Source organism: Nuphar pumila, chromosome 5, assembly GCF_984573655.1.
Source record: "Nuphar pumila chromosome 5, dmNupPumi1.hap1.1, whole genome shotgun sequence".
Lineage (NCBI taxonomy): Eukaryota > Viridiplantae > Streptophyta > Magnoliopsida > Nymphaeales > Nymphaeaceae > Nuphar > Nuphar pumila.
This window is the reverse complement of record NC_143253.1, coordinates 125,856,398-125,870,191: the sequence shown is the minus strand read 5'-3', so window position 1 is coordinate 125,870,191 and position 13,794 is coordinate 125,856,398. Positions and strand designations below refer to the sequence as shown.

Here is a 13,794-nt window from a genome sequence, read left to right as displayed (position 1 = left end):
CACTTTTTTCTTGATGGTTTTAGCCTGAAAAATTAAGCACCCTGGTCAAATCACTTGTCTAAGTTGTCACCTAAAAAATCAAACCCCATGATTTTGGCCAAACAAAAGCAGAAAACTGTCAAAAACTTGGTAAATTAATTGGTCATGTTTGTTATATTTTTTGTTTGCGGTCAGTTATGGTATTGTAATAAAAATTAGTATCATCTACATGGACAGACCCAGAAACTTTTATTGGGGGGAGGGGGACAGAAATTTTCTTTTGGAGGGGCCCCAGAATTTTGTTTTACCTATGTTGGGAGCAGCCAAATAAAGGCTTCAATATAAGTTTTAAGTTCTTGGGGGGCCCAGGCCACAGTCATAATGTAGGTCCGTCTCTGGTCATCTATGTCTTTGTTAGATAATTCTAAAACAGAAGACCTTCAAATCTCCAAATTTGTTTTTTAAAAGCATAAAACATTTATTTACCCAATAGATTACTTGATTTTTTAATTAGACTAGAATTTCATTTCCATAATTAAATAGAATCCTTTTATAAATCTATATTTAGACGAAACTTTTTTCAAATTACATCATCTTTGCCTTTTGGAACAACTTTAAATTCCATCAAAATAGTGGAGTATGATCCAATCAATTCTAATCATATACAGTAAGTTAAAGAACTCACTAACTGGGGACTGATGAATTTTGTTAATTGGCGAAGCACAACTCTCAAAAGAAGCTTTCCAACAACAGAAAACTCACTGGCTTCAATATTATCAGTCGTGGAGATTATGCACTACAAAATTGGATCATTGAAACATGAACAATGAGTATGTGGCTAGCTTGACTCGTTAACAACTAGTAAATGCATTCTACATATATTTTGTATCAAAGAGTGAAAATGGTTGAACTTACAGCTTTGTAACAATGCATTTATTTTGTAAGTGAATTCAGTTTGAGCTTGGCTAAGTAGGTTTAGAGCACAAATTCTAAAATTTTCAATGTTGAAAATGTATTTTGTTTATGAACACACTAGCTCGAGCTCGACTCATTTAACTTGAACTCACCATGAGCTTGAGATCAGCTCGCAGATCGTTTGGCTTGCTTACTAGCCATACCATCTAGGTTTGATCAAGCTCAGTAAACCAAGTCCCCCCAAAATAATCTCGACTCTTTTTGACAGCGCACAAAATAGTATCTGCTATATTCATTACTTTGAAAATTATCTGCATGCATGGAATTAAGAGTTTTATATCATGACATTTACATTCTCTAAGGCACTCACACACTCGATCAGTGGAAGTTGGGACGAAGGGGTCAGCACCTTCTCCTGATCAGGCCCACTGCCACTCAGGCGACCCGGGTGGGTGTACCAATGTTCTTGAGAAGCAATTGAATATAGCAAGCAACTTCTCGATCGACAGAATCATCACATATAGTAGAGAATCGACCCAAACTAAAATCAAACTCTACTGTTTCATCATTGTATAATGTTACAATAGTTTATTAGCAATCGTATATTACACCCCAATCTTGTTTCTGTCTGTCTGAACCTGACCTATATATTGGGTACATTAGAAAGATTGTTCAGGCCACAACTTGGTGGATGCACTGGGTCAGTATTTCAACCAGGTTCAAACAATGATTTGCTCTTCAACTTGGAGGATGTTCGTATTGAAAACATTACATTATACAATTCAGTATTGCGTAGCGATTTGAAGAGCAAAGCTAGATCTGTTTTTTATAAAATTAACTAGCTTAAAAAGATAACATATTAAACCTTCAAGTTGAAAGCATTAGGAAAAAAAGATGTGTTTGTACGTGGTGCAGCTATGCGGCTATATCCACTGCTCCCTCTCTCTCTCTCTCTCAACTAAATTAATGATGCCATTACATATTTGGATTTGTCCTGCAATCTTGATCAAAGTCATTAGACTACACATAGTTCAATATATTGTATTGAATTGAAGAACAAAGGTGATTTATTTTTTATATAAATTTTTTGGATAAGCAATCTAGGGGATGATTTTTATGTAATTAATTAATTAGCAGAAAAATTAATGTATTGCCACATTCTTTAATGTGAGAAACAACAACACAAAAGTTGATACCAGTACCCAATATAGTAATTATTAATTAAGTCATGACATGATCTTGCAGCCAATGTAGGAGAGGATACTTGTGCTGGAAAACTTATATTACCTTGTTACCTAAAAACATGAGCAGTAGTACTACATCATTCTAATACCTTGTGGGGAAGTTGTAACTGCTCTATAAACAAATGAATAGGTGTTTATTGATGGTCTGATTCAACCTGGTCCTTCCGGATTTAACTAATTTACTAGTGTAACTAGTAAAATAGAATAGGCATAGCGGGTTATAACGCCCTGGGATTCGAACTTAAGACCCATAGTTATGATAGTGCGAGCATCTGCATTTCTGACCCCAACCTAGAGAAACAAAGTTAACCATATCTGAAATAACGCTTTTTATTTCTTTGCTTTGATAAGTCGTGGGATACTTTTTTTCTTCTTTTGAACAGCAACTAGTTGTGCATTTTAACATTAGTAACTCCATCACAATTCACAAGTTGGTTGAGTTCTTGGCAGATGTTTAAAATCGGTTCACTAGGTGAACCATTTTCTTAAGAAAATAAAAAACTTGAATCGAATCAAATCAATCTTCAATCGGCCTCTTTTTCTCATCAGGTAATACGAGTGATTAAAAAATAAAAAAAGTAAAAAATATTTTAAACTCCTTAAAATATAAAAAAATGAATTAAATCAACTTTGAATCGGACCCTTTTGAATCGTCATTAGGCTGATTCGATCTGAATCGGCCAATTCAGACCAATTTTGAGAACATTGGTTCAACGCTCAGCTTGTGTAGGCTGGTTGAGAAGTTTGTACGTAACATTAAGTATTATGTGTTTTCATGTGTTAGAGTGCAAAAGGGATGTTTTGAGTTTTTTAGGCATGAAAAGACTAGCTAGGTCCCAAGCTCAATATGTTCCTATTGTTTTTACATTAAAAAAAATGCCTTTTTAGTTAAACAAGCCAGCTGGAACTCAGCTCATCTAGCCCAGGCTCATCATGAGCTTGGAGGTGGCTCATTTACCAGCCCTACTAGTCTAACATATCAAAAAAGGGAAAAAAGAAAAGGAACCAATTCATGATCTGTTAGATTAGGCATGTTCGATACACTCCGGTAGTCACCAGTCGAGCGCCCCTTTCTGACGCGTTATAATGCATCACAGTGGGTGCTGTTTGTTCTGTCCTATGGTGCGTATCAAACACGGGACAGTGCCCAAGCAAGGACCGGTCTGAACCCACCTAGGTGTATCCCACGTATCAAACACGCCCTAAAAGGGCCAAGAAAACTTGTGTCGACGATGATACTATTCTTGTTAATTTGTGTCATACCTGAACCTGGACTGTATCTCAGCCTGGTTCCCAGTGGCGGTGCACGACCACCAGCTTTGTCCTGGGCGTACAGGAAAAGCAACCTGCAACTAATGCAAGGTGGCGAGATATATGTATTGATTAGCAGCTAGAGAGTATGTTCAGTTTGTCCTGTTCATATTTTAGGTGAGAGATTGGGAAATCTAGATTAATTTGATAATGCATGTTTATGTCCTGTCTGGTCCTTTCTTAGTTACTTTATTGTAGTGATCGACTTATAATTAAATAGGAATTTTGGTTATTTTATATTTGCATGACGAAGTTGCCAGCAGAATCAGCTAATCCCTGGGTGGCCGGGTCAGTGACACCTAAGCCCTTGCGGAGCCTACCAGTGAAAGGCGCTCACACACTCAGTGGGAGTCAAACCTGGGACGAAGGGGGGGTGAAAAAATCAGGTGCAATTGTACAAATATTTGTGCATTAAGCACCTGATCACCCTCCATCTTGGCCTCACAACTGACAGGCCCTGTCCCAAGATGGAAGGCGATCAGGTACTTGATGCACAAATTTTGTGTCATGTGATTGCACTGCATGCAGACTCGATGAAGGGTCAGCACCTTCTCCTAAGGCCCGCTACCACTCGGGCTAGTGTAAAAGGTTTGGCATTTAAATCTGCAAGTTGAAAGAAATTAAAGAGGGTGAGTGTATTGAGTTCAGATACTAGGCTATGTTCATGTTGGACTCTCTCTCTCTCTCTCTTTCTTTCTCTTTCTCTCAAGTTGTAGATATAAAGGAAAAAACATTAGTGCACGTAACCAACGGGGGGCTCCGCGTGGTTGGTAGGAGCTGTCAGTTTCATTATTCTTGTGGCGAGACACTGCAGGTTCAAAGCCGTTGTACTTTGAATAATAAATAGTGGGGGTCTGTCTAACCTCAACTTGCCTTTCAAAATATATATATATATATATATATATATATATATATATATATATATATATATATATATATATATATATAATAATGGTCAGTCGTGTGCTAAATGGTTTTTTTTCATTTTATTTTTAAATTCTAACCATACAGATGTGATTTATGTACTTGATTTTAGAGGGATCAGCTCTTGAAGTGTTTGATTTCAACACATGGGTGAGTTTTTATAAAGTTCAAAAAAACAATGGTCCAAAATCTTTGTAGAATTTTGATGCTTCAAACATCATTTTTTTTTTCATCCAAAACACATGATCCAGGTGTGGATTCTTAGTAAATCGACCATGCCCAACACATTTATGGGTCTGAAACCACATAAAAAGCACCGGAGAAGCTCGAAAAACCCATTTAGCATGCAGTTTAGCACGGACCCATTTTCTTATATATATATATATAGGAACAGCTTCGGTAAGAACAAAGATTAGTGCACGTCACCATGTGTTTATTGGTAGGGGTAGAGTGATTGCAACCATGCATGTCCACAAGTTATTTTGAGCATGGTTGATGAAATGAAGGGTGGCATTGCATTGGATTTGTTTAGCAAAAGTATTCAAACTCAATTAGGTAACTTGATTCTGTCTATTTTAAGAAACTTGATATTGGAATCATATGGATTTTGTTCGATCGGATGATAACATAAATTAAACCCACAAGTTGAGTGACATTAAAAAAAGGAGGCAGTGCATGTAGTTCGGACAAACGTCTATGTTCACAGTTCATTATATTTATATTGGTTGAAAAATCCACATATTACCTAAATGGTTATTAGTTTGGCTACTTCAATATATAAGTCACCAGTTTTTATTAAGTCACCATAAATAAACTTGTTTAACTAAAAAATTAGTTTAACCTCCTAAAATTATGTTTTATTTTTCTTAATAGAATACTTTTTATGCCCAAGCTTTGGGTAGTGTTAGATGATATAAGGTATGGCAAAATGGTTAATTACACCTATATTAATATAGTTTCATAAAATAATTTTGGTCTATATAGTTTGAATACAATATTAAATTATATATTTACCTAAAATTCTATACAAAATACTCAAATCTCCAAGTCAGATAACCAATAAAAATCATAGCTCATATTTGGTCAGGTTCACGTCGATTTATATAAAAGAGGCGACATTAGACAAACAAATAGGTCTAAGTCAAGTAACCAACAATTCTAAGATTATATAGGACATGCACTATGTCACAAAGACACGTGAACATGAGAACTTGTAACATGAGTTCGACTCTGAAGTTAGGATTTTTTTTGGAAAATAAGGCAGGAGAATGCATAATTTTTCAGTTTTTTAATTAATAAAAAGTAATTTTTTCAACAAGGAAAACTAGGGTTAGGCGGACCCCTACCTGTTTATTAGGATCAAATATTCACAAAAGATCACAAAGTTACAAAGAGGAAACCCAATCAGAGCTCATATCACTCCAATGTTTATCTTCATCCGTGGATGCCAAAAACGCAAGGGTGTTGAAACCCTTCAGTATAAAATGAGCAGAGCACCTTGCAAACGACCATAGACAGTGAATCAGATGCTGCAACTGCCCCCACTATGAATGGGAGAGCCCTCCAGATATATGATCTTTCCATGAGCCCTTAATCACAATAGAAGAGCCATCAACAATACTGGATAATATCCTAATGCAGGATCGATAATCTTTCTCCAAAAGAATGAAGCTGCCAACCATCCATCCTACTGATATGTATCAGATGTTGTGAATATTCACCTTGATCCAACCATTAGGGACAGGGTTTCATTGACCTGCAAAACGCCACCGCTACATAGCGGGATGATCATTGTTCTTACAAATACTCAACATACGCTCTCTCACTCACAACTTGAAAACACTGGGTCTTGATCTGATGAGGAGTGAACTTCTGATCTTCGAAGATTATCAGATTTGGAAGATTCCAAATACGTCATATAATCACTTGAAAAAAGCAAGAATCCAATATATATTGCTTAACAAGATTTGATTTAAACTTGCATCTTTTCCATCATATCAAAGAGTCGCTTGCCATAGAGAAACCAATATGTTGAAGATGATCTTGACTTAGCAGACGACCTTCCAAAACCAATAATAAAGTGATGGTAACCCATGGATCAATGTATTTATCTCAAATCAAGTCTACCAGGTGATATTTGGGAAATGTGGTTTTATCCAGTTTTCCATACCTCCCTAGTAGAAAAATCCAATCAATTACACAGCTTGATCTTGTATGATTATGCTGAATACAGGTGCAGAGTTTGAATAATACTTTCCGCTTGAGACAACATGTGCTAAATGTTCAAAGGCACATCCGTGACCTTGTCATGGTAGCTAGACATCACATCAATGACACTCACAGTTTGGAGAAATTTGATCACCAATTTAGTGATTGGGATATGAAGATGTTCACCAAGAGGTTAATGGTTCAACCATGGATCTAGACAAAACGAAGTGTTATGCCCATTACCCAAACACCACCATAGGTCGTCTTTAATAAAGTGAATGCCATGGACATTACTTTTTCATCCATGAGAGTCGGATTTCATAAGGTGAGGAAACTGAAGGGAACCCATGGCTAAGTATTTTTTGATGAATAATGGCCACCCAATGATTATGATGATGTTGTAACACCGCCCATCCCAACTTAGCTAGGCATGCAGAATTGTGGTAACATAAAAGGTTTGATGCCAAATCCACCTTCCTCTTTGGGTCTACACACTGTTTTCCAAGCCACTAAATGAATGTGTATGCGAGTCATACCAAAGGAATTGTCTCATAATTCACTCCAACTGGGAGATAACTGAATTAGGCAGTAAGAAACATGACATCCAGTGAATCGAAAAATAAGCCAAAACCGACTTGATGAGCGTGATCTGACCAGCTATAGATAAGACTCTTATAACTCCAACTCGTAAGCCTTCTGAATTTTGCCACTAATGAATCACAAAGATTTTTTTTAGACGACCCTTGAAAAGGGAAAGACCCAGATAAGTGATAGGTAAAGATCTTTTTTGCCATCTACTCAAGTTAGAGATCTAAAGGACTCACCTTCCAGACAGGTTGAAAGGAATAAAAACCGACTTCCTTGGGCTGACTAAAAGTCCAGAACTAGCCTCAAATTCAGAAATAATAGATAAGAAATTTTCAACTTACCTTCCTTTATCACGGATGTAGAATACTGCATTATTCACAAAGATTGAATGACTCCAATTGAAATCTTTAACAAAAGTTAGTGAAATGAACTGATCCCTCTCAGCTTGTTGAAGATGCCTACTCAATCTCTCCATCATAAGCAAGAAAAGAAAAGAGGACATTGGAGATAGATTCGCCAACTGCTAGAGAAATCAGGGCCAAGCTATTGGGTTTCCCTCCTTATGGGACCCATCTATCTTGGAAATGGATCATCTGATAACTGATCATTTATGGCATATTCAGTAGTTCGATGCACATTCATTATCGCGACAGAATTCCCAAGTACGACGCTTGATCTTCTCAAGGACGATTCTTATATTCGTTGGATAGCGATTTGTAGAAGTCCTCACAGTTGAATGACGATTCAATTGTTCAGAGTTTTGAGGATCAGAGATTTGTCGATGGCGATTTGTGGTTAGTGCTTTAAGCTGCATAGCGATTTGTTTCAGTAATCGCTAGATAGCGATTTGTTTCAGTACTCGCTAAATAGCAATTTATAGTATTTGCTGAATAGCGATTTGTGATAAGGCAATTCAGGCGCATTGTAAGTTGTGCAAGACATTTAGTCTTCCTCATTAAGTGCGGGTCTCATCCTCTATTTAAAAGATGGATGAGAGAGAGAAATTTAAGAGCTAAAAAAGCAAGAAAAGTGTGAGAAACACTTTTAGGGCACCAAAAAAGGTGTGTTGTGAACAAAGGCAAGAAGTGTTGTTACACTTCTTCCAGGACAACTTCATGAGGCTGGTTCTTCAGAGAATTTGTTCTTTGTTCTTCAGTGAGGTATATCCTCTTTGTTCATTTCGTTACACCTCCGTATGTTTGTAAGGGCTTATGTTCTTTGGCTATTTTGTAAACCCTGTTTGATAATAGTGGAAAGTGATGACCTATTGGTCACCGTGGATGTACCTTAGTTTGAGAGAAAACCATGTAAATCTTTGTGTACTTCTTTTTGTTTCCGTTATTGGTTTACCTTTATTCCACTGTCATCGTTGTATTGCCTCAATTGATTCACACTTGTGGAAAAGGTAATTTTTTTTCAACATTTGGTATCAGAGCTTTGGTTCATCTAGTCTCAATTCATTTTTTCCAAATGAAAGACTTTTTGGTTTGTAAAGATTTAGATAAACCTATAAAGGGGGATAACGGCAAACCAGAAGAGATGAAAGATGATGAATGGAGAAAGCTAGACCGAAAGGCGGTCAGTTTTATTCGGCAATGGATTAATGATAGTGTCTTTCATCATGTATCCACAAAAACTTCGGTGCACGATCTTTGGACCAAACTAGAAAGCCTCTATGACAGGAAGACGATAGTGAATAAGACCTTTTTATTTCGAAAGCTTATGAACCTCAAATATAAAGAGGGCAGCTCTATTGTAGAGCATCTAAATGAGATCAAAAGCATTGTGAATCAGTTGGCCATAATGAAAATCACATTTAATGATGAGTTGCAAGCCTTGTTGTTCTTTAGTTCACTTTTTCAGAGTTGGGAAACCTTGGTGGTCACAGTTAGTAACTCCGCACTTGATGGAACGGTAACGATGAACCAAGTTATCTGCAGTCTGTTAAACGAAGAAACTAGGAGAAAATCATCATGTCCTTCCCACTACAACAAAGTAGTAGATTAGCGACGACCACATTCTGTCGCTAATTCGTCGCTAATCCGTCGCTAACATGGTTAGCGACGGATTAGCGACAACGAGGCGACAGTATGCTTACGTCGCGAATATTTCGACGCTAACTGGCGACAGAATTATTCCGTCGCCAGGTCCGTCGCTAATTGCGACGGAATAACGAGCGCTATATTCCGTCGCCAATCCGCCGGTACTAAACGGCGACCACGGCTTGGCGACGGATTTAATTCCGTCGCTACGCCGTCGCTAGATTAATATGAATAGCGACGGATGATTCCGTCGCAAACACGAAAAAAAATTAAAAAAAAATTTATTTGAAAATTAATTACCGAGAACTGTACAATTTCTATTTCCTGTACAATTTATATTTCCTGTAAATAAAAAACAAACCACAAAAAAAAATTCATATAACAAGTATCTACAACAATTAATCGTTCCACCTTAAAATTAAGAAGTTTAATTATTTACAATTCAACAATTACAATTAGGAAAAATAAAAAAAATAGAACTTCTTCAACACAGTCCTCTAATCATCGCCAAGATTTTGTGCGTCTTCTTGTTCATTGTCTTTATCTGTCCCTTCAGCTCCACTACCCTGATTATCGCTAGCAGCCTACACAAGAAAAGAACAGTCAGTATTGATAAACAAAATATAATGAAATAAATTACACACTATATGTGATTCTATCATGTGCTCATGTGTGATCTAAGGCAATAAAAAACTCTATATGTGATTCTATCATGCTCATATGTGTGCTAAGGCAGTCAAAAAATTGAATATGTGATTATAGCATGTTCATATGTGTTCTAAGGCATCTAAAAAAACTCTATATGTGATTCTACCATGCTCAGATGTGCTTTAAGGCAGGCAAAAAACTATATATGTGATTCGATCATGCTCGTATGTGTGCTAAGGCAGTAAAAAAATTGAATATGTGAATATAGCATGCTCATATGTGCTCTAAGGCAGGCAAAGCCAAAAATTTTATATGTGATTCTATCATAAATGATATATAACATGTTCATATGTGTTCTAAGGCAGTAAAAAAACTCTATATGTTATTATAGCATGCTCATATGTGTGCTAAGGCAATCAAAAAACAGAATATGTGATTATAATATGCTCATATGTGTTCTTAGGCAGTCAAAAACCTGAATATAGCATGCTCATACATGCTCTAAGGCAGGCAAAGCAACTTTATATGTGATTCTATCATGCTCATATGTGTGCTAAGGCAGTAAAAAAATTGAATATGTGATTATAGCATGTTCATATGTGTTCTAAGGCATCTAGAAAAACTCTATATGTGATTCTACCATGCTCAGATGTGCTGTAAGACAGTAAAAAAAACTATATATGTGATTATACCTGAGAGGGACCTGGAATCGAAGATCCCCTATCCTGAGCAGCGGCCTTGATCTCATTTCGGAGAAAGGGGGCAACGGTGTATTGGAAGTAGTTATTCAGTGATTCATTAATGATCTCGCGTACATCATCACTGAAAAGAATAGTCGGCTGCTTGGAGCTTATGTCGGCGCAAGAAGTCGGTGAGCCGTAACTGAAAGAACCAATAACTGGTGAAGTGTTCATATTACTCCCAAACCCAAACACGCGACCTTTTTTGGGTTCACCTGCTGCAGTCACCCATGCTGTAGGATCAAATGATGGATGCTGAGTAGCGTCTTCGCCATATCACTCTACCATCTGTTGCTCATATGCCTCCTACAAAATAATGTTTAAAGTATTCATTAATAATTAATGATAACATTATGATAACTTGCATATATATTGCAATGATTATTAATAGAATTAATACATACCGTTGTCGTTCTCGCCTTCTCTGATACGAAGACTCCCGTGGTCTTCCATTTATGTGTTTCTATAAACACATCCTTATATGGTACACTGCCTCTTTTTTCTGCTTCCTGCGAAGTTAAATGACAAAAGATTTAGTACACAAGTTTGCAACAATACTTATAAAATTAATATTATATATTGATGAGTTACCATTTTCTTTAGGTGGCTCCCAAATGTCTTAGATCCACCTGTGTGTAGATGGGCTTCGGGCATCTTCGATCAATTTTGTGAAGCCTTCGCAGAGCGATTTTTAAATGCATCTCCCGCCCACTTATCGCACATTTCATCCCAGTAATCTCTCCTGATAGTAATAGGACCATGGCCCTTCCACAGTAATGGATCATCTACTACGCCAGATGCTTTTTTTGCTGCAGTCTTCATAGTGTGCAGCATGTCTGCAAATCGATTGGCAGCCACCTTCTGCCACACCTTCCTTGCATCATTTTCTTCTACCGTAGTTGCGAAGCGATTCGAAGCCTACAAATATTTTCAGAAAGTTAGTAGACATTGCTTAAATAAATTAAATATGAAACACATTAACTATGAGAAACAACTGTATACCATAAATGAGGACCACAATCTGTCTAGCACCTCCTTTGGGTACTCTTTCCATTGAGCAACTGGTCCTGGTAGATGTTGAAGAAGTGAATTCCTAATCTCCCGTACTACTTCTTATGGCTCAAACCTCGTGCTGCACATGAATTGTTACACAGTAAATATCAATATAAAATATTTAAAAGATATGCAATAATTGAAAACAAAATACTTACGGTCGATTATCGATATACACTATTCGAATGAGTCTTCTTGTGCCAGCCTGAGAAGACCCTGTTTCCTGTGTTGGTTGTTGACTTGTGTGATCAACTGGTGTAGGTGGGTCGTGTACAGGCGCAACATCATCTGTAAAAAAATACATTAGAAATTCTCAGAATGTGCATTTGAACTAATCAAGCATCTAATTAGTTATATGATATACCTATCACAGGAGCCCGTGAAGATGAAGGTTGAGCCTGGCTACTACTGGATGAGCGACCACTATAACCTCCACGAACCATATTCTAACAAATAACATATGTCATACAATACATTCAAATAATTCACATCAAGTATTACAATGCATTCAAGTCATTCACATCAAGCATTGCAATGCATTCAAATAATTCAAATCATTGACATCAAGTATTGCACTAATTCAAATCATTCGTTAATTGCATAAATTATAATACATTCAGATAAATTATAACTTAATATTTTCATGTGCAAACTATTCATGACACGATACATTCATTTGAAGCATGCTTTCAGTATACAATTTCACATGGAAGACATAATCAAATTGAAAGTAACTACATGTAAGCATGGATACAATCACATCAAAAATTGCAATACATCGAAATAATTCATATCAAAGAAATGTCAAACATGTACCTGCAGCAAACACACTTCAATATCCCACTTACTACTACCATGCATAGCATGGACTCCGTACTCCAAAAATAAGAACACTTCCATATTCATACATTAAAATCATGCTCAGCATGATCTCCGAACTCCAACAAAGCAGTCCTAGATATCAACAACTAAGTGAGTGTGTGAACAATAAAGTGTTACATTCAATAAATTAAATAACATGTGATGTGCTTGCATCACTTACTCACCACGGGTATTTACCCGATTTGCATTGTTTTTGTCACTTACTTACCACGGGTGGCGGGGCACAAGCGAGTTCTGTTGAGAAATCTGCAAAAAAAAATGATGTTTTAAAATGAAGTCACCATGAAAAAAAACTCACTCTAAACAAATGATTTATAAAAAGGACACGCCTGTTTATAAACTAATTGGTTGGCCATATATGGTTAGAAAAAAAAAAGGTTAAAATATTTATCTCTTATTCCAATAACAAAAGAACGTAAGAGTGGATATTAACAATGAAGGAAAAGGAGTAATTCTATACACCAAGTGGCTATTGAATTTTATCATGGATAAGCAGGCACTACAATGTAATAATCTAAAAGTTGAGCTAGTTTTTGCAAACAGAGTGCACAGGCTTTTGTAATTTATTCAAATAAAATAAAAACATCTATTTAGACTCTTATTTATGGTTCTTAAGGCTTGTTTGATGGTTCTAAAAGCTCTAATCAAATCCAAGAAAACCCTAATCAAATTAACTATAAAATGCCCTAATTTTTAAATTTTGATTCAAAGCCCTAATAAAACAAAATCAAATAAAAAACCCTAATTAAATTAACTACAAATAGCCTTAATTTAAGAAATTTGATTCAATTGCCTAATAAATGAAAATCAAAATAAAAAATCCTAATCAATGAAAATCAAAGAAAACTAAACAATGAAAATAAAATAAAAATCCTAATTTCTGAAAAAAGAAAAAGAAGAGCAAGAAACCAGGGGGTCGACCCCCGGCCGGACACGGCAGGGGGTTGACCCCCTGCCGGACATCAAAAGGGGTTGACCCCCTGCCGGGGTTGACCCCCTGCCGGACACGGCGGGGGGTCGACCTCCGGCCGGACATGGCGGGGGGTCGACCCCCCCCCCCCCCCCCCGGCCGGACACGGCAGGGGGTCGACCCCCTACCAGGGTTGACCCCCGGCCGGACACGGCAGGGGGTCGACCCCCGGCCGGACACGACAGGGGGTCGACCACCTACCGGGGTCGACCGCCTGGCGGAGTCGACCCCCTGCCGGAAAACGCAGGGGGTCGACCCCCAATCCATTTAACGGTGAAATACCTGCGGTT

The 13,794-nt window shown here is 37.2% G+C and overlaps 1 long non-coding RNA gene across 2 annotated transcripts; it reads right to left on the bottom strand.

Annotated features, from left to right (window-relative positions):
* Positions 1 to 9,560: 9,560 nt before the first annotated feature.
* LOC149838571 (uncharacterized) lies at positions 9,561 to 11,882 on the bottom strand. Of its 2 annotated transcripts, none has more exons than XR_016431976.1 (2): positions 11,811 to 11,882; positions 9,561 to 9,795 (listed from the first exon to the last, which is right to left on the bottom strand). It is a non-coding gene; the product is annotated as an uncharacterized LOC149838571 (long non-coding RNA). The 2 variants fall into 2 exon arrangements; XR_016431977.1 differs by lacking the exon at positions 11,811 to 11,882 and adding an exon at positions 10,552 to 10,656.
* Between the last annotated feature and the right edge of the window lie 1,912 nt (positions 11,883 to 13,794).